This window comes from Manis pentadactyla, chromosome 4 (assembly GCF_030020395.1).
Source record: "Manis pentadactyla isolate mManPen7 chromosome 4, mManPen7.hap1, whole genome shotgun sequence".
Lineage (NCBI taxonomy): Eukaryota > Metazoa > Chordata > Mammalia > Pholidota > Manidae > Manis > Manis pentadactyla.
Window position 1 is genome coordinate 123801978 of NC_080022.1, and position 6300 is coordinate 123808277.

A 6300-nucleotide genomic window follows, 5' to 3' on the forward strand; every position below is an offset into this window, starting at 1 on the left:
GACCCAGTCTTGGTTTATCTGTTTAAATTTTATTCGGGTGTGACTTAAGCTTATTGCACCACAGCTGCTCCCACCTCAATCGCACACTTTATAATCTGTATCTCCTTATAAATCAATCCCGTTCCCATTTATGCTACCTCTTCCTGAGTATCCCCATCTGTATCACAGCAGCTTTTAAAGAAGCTGATCCAAGATTCTCTCCATCTACCTTCTGGTGCCTCCATTTCTAGGTCCTTCCCTCTGAATCCCACATGGCAGCGGCATAGAGAGCACATTCCGACCTCTTAACCTCTTGATCAAGTTGGTGCTTTTGCTCGTGAGCTACATTCAACTTTAAACAATGGTGATCTGAGATTTCCGTATTCCTTCACGTTCTCTCACTTCCCAGTCTCTTGAGAATTTCACTTTTTTTCTTTTAAGATTCGATATTCTTATCGGAAGCAACTGATAAGAAGGCAAAAGAAAAATAACAAAAAATTCTATCTCCCCTGGGGAGAACGGTGCAACGGGACTTACCAGGGACTTGAATCAGGAAAAGCAAAATCAAATGAGGGTCTAGTAAAGGAATAGTTTCTGTAAGACCAGAGAATGTTAACAAAGTAAGCCATTTGCTGGAGGGGTCAAAATAGTAGGGATCTGGTACAGCCAGTTGCCAACTACTCCATTGCATTCACCTGCAAGTATTTATTATGGTGCTCACCTATTTTTTTGCCCCTTCACCCATAATCAACCACGATTTAGTTGGACCTTTTTTTTCATGCAATAAAATTACATTTTTTCAGCACCAGATTAGCCGTTCATTGATTGCATTAGCACAAATGAGTTGTCAGAATAGCTGTAAATGTTGTATTGCCAGTGTTTAGACCTGATGTTTGGTATCAGCTAGTCACGCTTGGTGCTGCATTTACACGGCTTTGTACAGTCTCCTCTGTATCCCTTCTATGGGAATACCGGGCTCTCCCCATCCGCACACCCACAGGGAGCTGGGTGGGACAGAACAATGCACTTCAGTCCCTTCTGACTCTGGCTATGATTACCGCGCTCCAGGGAAGTTTTTTGTTTTCGTCTTCTGTCTCTTCCCAAAGGGGCCCATGGGAGTTACAGTTGAGTTCTGAATCAGAAAAGAGTGACCTTTACCAGTAATGGTGAAAAAACTCATTCTTTACATGCTGTGCACATTCAAGAAGTGTTCGGAAACAGATCAGTATGGTAGGTATGTAATTTTGACATGAGAGTTTGTCACTGACTTAGTTTCTACGTATGACATAAACTTGTAGTTACATCTGTTTCTTCAAGTTGAGAGGTCCATGGATAATCTGCACCTTGAGCCACTGTAACAGATGGTACATTTATTCATTCCTTTTGTTCTGTTTGCAGAAAAGAAAAAGTGTCTTTTTTCGAAATGAGGAAAAGAACTTTTAGTCATTTATCAGCTATGTTAACAAATACTCTGAAGCCCAGAATGTGAGTTCGGACCTCCTGGAAACACTGATGACATTGCCTCACACTCATTATTCTCTGCTTGCATCATTTTACTGTATTAACACTTTTTGTTTCCTTTTTTGATTTTAGTTTTTAAGTTCAGAGATGCTGATGATGGACTAGAGCTGCGTGTCCATTGTGATAACCACTGGCCGCCAGCGGCTAATGAGCTCCTGAACTGTGGCTTGTCCAAATTGCTGCAAGTGTAAAATACACAGTGGATTTGAAAACTTAGAACAAAAACGTAAAATATTTTAATAACTTTTATATTGTTTACATGTTGAAATAATATTTGGGCTTTATTGTATTAAGTAAAACATACTATTAAAATGAATTTCACCTGCTTTTTTTTACCGTGTTTAAGGCAACTACTAGAAACTTAAAAATGACATCAGTCACATTTGTGGTTCACATTATATTTCTATTGCACTGAACGTCCTAGACACTGCCCAAAATGTATTCCGATTAACCATTCACAGGTCATGGTGGATCCAAATTTGGAAACAGTTTTGCAAAATCAGAAGCTATAACTTACACAGCAACTTTGAGACAGGTTGGTAGATTCACAGAAGATGCTTTCAAGTGTGTTTGCATAACAGTTGCCAAATCCATTCCACCAACTGCACACATATGCTTGTGTCTAAACACTGGAATTGAGGGGGGTGTGTGCAACAGGGGGTGTGGGCTGCTTCTTTAGGCTTTCTCACACGTCTACTGCACCTACAGACCCCCACAAAGAACAAGAAAGTGCTCTGCTACTGTCAGGGTGAGACGCACTCCCTGTCTCTCCTCCAGTCATCAGAGAGCTATAGAGTTGCAATGTTGCACTTATGTTCCAACGTCCCAGGGTCATGCATCCTCCTCAAAATCCTCAGTCAAGGCTTGCACCCATTTTCTCAGCTCTGTCTCCAAGCTGGGCACCTTGTATTGGCTGTAGCAGGAGGTAAACTTCATAAGCCCTCATTGCTTAGCTGCCTGACCAATCCTCACATTTACCCAATAACCTGACAGTCATACCATGATCCTCCAACCCCTCCAAATACCTCAGTGGTCCAATCAATTTCTGGACAAAATAAAGATCAGCTGGAACTGGCAGATCAGGAACCCTCCCAGTTCAGAAGCACCTCGAGTAGAACAGAGGATGGCCAAGTGCAAACTCTGGGGCTCCGGAGCCCCTCCAATCAGATGGGGCAAGGTGAGGTGAGATGGGAGGTGAAGGGGCCAGAATGGGAGAGGTGCGGGGTGGCTGGCCGGGGGTAGGCAGAGGTGAGCGGGCGTGCTCTTTCACTGTTTCCAGTTTCTACCTCGATGAAACAAAATAAGATCGTAACCAACGAACCTTTCATGGACTAAACAAAGTGGTGATGTACGCTTCACAATCAGTCTGGTAGGTTCCAGGAACAGTAATGTTCCATTTCCTGCAATGTTTTTTGGATAGTTACAATTTTTCTTCCCTCTGCAAGCTCAGGATAGTTTAAGAGATTGAGAGGCAATTTGTAACGTGGAAAGTGGAAGATGTAGCCACCCGTCTTCATGTCATGGTAAAAGGATGATGTTTTAATCCATGATGAGGTCAGAAACTCTACCAAGTAGATAAAAAAATTCAATTGCCACAAAAAGCCATTTTTGCTCTGACTTGAGACACTTTGAGGGTGAAGCCGTAGAAGAGCTTCAGGGGCAGAGTGGGGTGCCAGCATCCTCACAGATGCAGGCAGGGCGAGCCTGCTGGGGAGGGGCCGGGCACCCCCTCCTCACCTGGCCTCTCTGCCCGAGAACCACACTTCAAAGTGGCTGCCTTTGGTAGCTTCTTTTTTTAAGCATCGCTCCCCACAGACACATTTTATCTGAAGAGGGAGCACATTTGATATGGCAGCCTGTGAGAAAAAATAAATGGGGAAAATCAACGGTATCATTTTCACAGACTCTCTGTCCCAAACTTAACACTGTAGAATGGCAGTTGGAGCCCTTCCTGCCAGGGACCTCCCGGAGGCTGGGTTTCATCTCTGCTCCACTGAAGGGGGAATGAAGGCAATTCTAGGTCCTTCCATGGAGGGTTACAGAAAAGACCTGGGAGGAGCCTTAGGGACTATCAGATCCGATGTTCTCTCTGCATAGAGGCTTCTGAAAATAATAGGGCTAAGGGGACATTCCTGGGGTCTCATGCCTCAGGGTTTCAGGAGACTTTCTTTCAGTCGAGGTTTATTAAGATGAGAAATCAAGTCACACAGAGTGATCATCAAACAGCTGATGAGATGATGAGCCATTTTGCTCTCAGCAAGCACTTTTTCTCTCTGCATTGGAATCTTAGTGTTTAGGGAGATTTTAAACTGAGTCACTTTGAGAAAGAACTTGCCTTTGGTGTCTGTATGTCCCTTGGCCCTGGGCAGGCCATCTCCCTCTTCTCTCCCTTCGCCTTCTGTGGTCTGCTCTTGTGCCTTCTATGTCATTACTCTCACTCGGGACACATCCTTTTTCCCCATCTATATGGGGTTTACTGCCTCCCCTTGTGAGCTGACTTTCAATCCCTTCCTTTCAGAAAGCCACTTCTTTCCGGCCCAGGATTTCTTGGATTTATATGTGCAATTCATGCACAATGCTAACAGAGCACCATCTGGTGCCTGGACTGTTCTGGCATTGGGGATGCAGTGTGGAGCAGACCCAGGTCCCTGCCCCCATGGAGCTTACGTTCCAGTGGACACCACCAATATGGGGCACTCGCTTTCATGATGCTTTGCACGTACTCACATTTCCTAGTTTGTGTTTTCTTTCACTGGACAGACTGTGCAGGGTTGGGTCTGTGTGCACATGTGTGGGTCTATTGGTTAACATGTGGTAACTGCTCAGCATGGGTGGCCTCTGACTTCACAGCCATGTCTTCTCTGCTTTGCTGGGAATCCATTTCTCCTCAAGATACAAGTTGGAGGAGCCCCTCTCATCCTGTCTTTGATTAGCTAGCTGGTGTTCCTTGTTTCAGATGCATCTCCTCAGGTGTCTTTCTGCCCCTCTGCCTTTCCCTGACTCCTGTCCAAAGGTGTCACCACTTTTCGTCATCCAGTGCTGGATAGTTCAGAGTGTCCTTTGATGCCTTACTTCCTACCTGCGCCATCCATCAGGACTCTTGCTGTATTCTAAGTTGTCGGCAAATGGAGATGATCCCTTGCATCTTACGTTTTGGATAATTTCTCTTTCTCAATTCCAATTCACTCTTTTACAATTAAGGCCTTTATCATGTCCAGGCTGGGTTATTTTAAAGACCTCCTGATAGAACTTCAGACATTTCTCTCCCAAACATAACAACTTGACTTTACAGAACTCCTGTTCCCTGATAAGAAAGACCTGTCACTTCCATTTGTGCACTGGCTGGTATCAGAACATCTTAGTCTGGCAGTCAAAGTCCTCTGCCACCTCTCCAGTCTTACCTCCCACAACTCCCTGCTTTGATACTTTTGCCTCCACTGAACTCTCGTTGCCCTGAGATGTGTCTCCTCTACCCCTCTGAACATTAGCTCTATCCAGGGCTGTTCTCTTGTCCCAGCCTTTCTCCAGGCACGCGCACACGTCCTGCCCCTCCACCTGCATACCTCTACCCACTGTCCTTGTCTACATTCCTGCATCCCTTGGAATAGGCAACCTTGGGTTTCATTTGGATTCATTTCCTGTGTCCCTATTAAATAGCAAACGCCTGGAGGCTAGGCAATCTATCTCTGCCCAAAGCAGGATCAGTGGGTGCATGACAGACATCTGTGAATGTAGACAGTCTATGTGCTCAAAGGGGCTTCTATACCTTCTCTATCTTAAGGAAAAGAGGTTGCTGTGCTGCTCTGTTTTTATGTGCACTCAAACCCCCTTTCTCACCTGAGAGATACACCTGGGTTGAGCCACCCTGTGTGGGTTCTAGGAACCTACTTGTCATTTTGTCAGCTGAAGATCTGGGTTCTCCCAATAGGACAACGAGGGATGCACAGTTTTCTTTTGTTTTCCAACGGATGAATCCGATGCTCCAAGTGTTTTAGTGACTTGCATAAATTCATATAAGACAGAAATTCACACAGTGACTTAAAGCCTAGCCAAGAATGTGAGCTTGCGGTGGTGGTGGAGCAAAGTTGGTAACTCTACCCAGCTTGTTTAGAATGGTTGGTTTTGCCTTTTGAGTTTGACAGTCACCTTCAGGGAAGAGAATGGCACATTGTCTTTGTTTTCAGGCTGCATTCGTTCCCTTGGATGGTTGTGGCTCCCTCGTGGTTTCCTAGGTTCAGCTGGATTGGAGCTCTTCCTTGCGAGGAGAAGGGACTCTCGCCCAGCTAGTCTCCAGCCATCCAGGGTTCATCTGTGGGGGCTGCCACGGGACTGGGGGTGCCCTGCCTTCACTTGGGAGGGGTGTCATGGAGCAGAGATGGTTAAGCTTGCGCCGGTCTCCTAAGCCCAGGGGGGAATTGGGCCATGCCGTGCCAGAGCTCCAAGCTTTCCACATTTCACCCATGCACGATGGCAGAGCCAATCCTTGTGCAGGAGGAGCCCCTGGCCCCATCACCAGCTGAAGCCTCTCCTTGGGTTTCAGGAAAGGATGGCAGCCTGACGTCCCCTGCGTTGTGGTCTGTGTCTGACGGACCTCTTACTGCTTCAGAGGACTTTTGTCCGGGGCCTCAGGCCCCTTCCCTCTAAGCCCACTCCCAAGGAAGAGGGAGCCCATAAATGCTTCATGTTCTAAGCCGTATGGACGGCTGCATAGTTTGCTCTGCTGTTAACTTTTCCCTTCAAAACTATTTCTTTAAAGGAGATACGTGTTTTCTGAGTATGATTCTAACTGCTTACATGTCC